Source organism: Populus euphratica, unplaced genomic scaffold (genome assembly GCF_000495115.2).
Source record: "Populus euphratica unplaced genomic scaffold, PopEup_1.0 scaffold454.1, whole genome shotgun sequence".
Taxonomy (NCBI): Eukaryota; Viridiplantae; Streptophyta; class Magnoliopsida; order Malpighiales; family Salicaceae; genus Populus; species Populus euphratica.
Window position 1 is genome coordinate 39,104 of NW_011500336.1, and position 545 is coordinate 39,648.

The following is a 545-nucleotide window of genomic DNA, read 5'->3' on the forward strand; positions in this document are numbered from 1 at the left end:
TAAACAAGATAAAAGTTAACTAAGTAAAGGAAAGGAAATGAAAGGCATAAACTTGATATTAATGAAAGCAAAGCATAAACATTACAAAAAATACAAAGAGAGAAAGGAAGAGCATGATCTTGATATTAACACCAAGATGTCTAAATGCATGGAAAATGCCTCCTTTTATAGGCCAAAATTGGGAACTATTGATTTGATGACTAATTGATGAGTAGGTGGCCAACTCTTGACTTGATGACAATCCTTATCTTTTCTTGTCTGCCCAAAACATTATTGATAATGTCAGAATCGTAACCACTTGAGAATATGAAAGTTGTAAGAGATTGTCTCAACTTTCCAGAAAAAATAAATAAAGATCATTTGGACTTCTAGAACTCCAGATATGGGCCAAACACTGAATAGTGCGCTGGTTATAGGACATATTATGACTTTTTTTGTTATTGCTACAATTTAGACTTAAAAATGACCTTTTTAAATCTTGGCTCCATATAAAAGTTGAAGGCCTATGTCTTACCTTTTCATCCATATAAAGTAGACCTAAATCC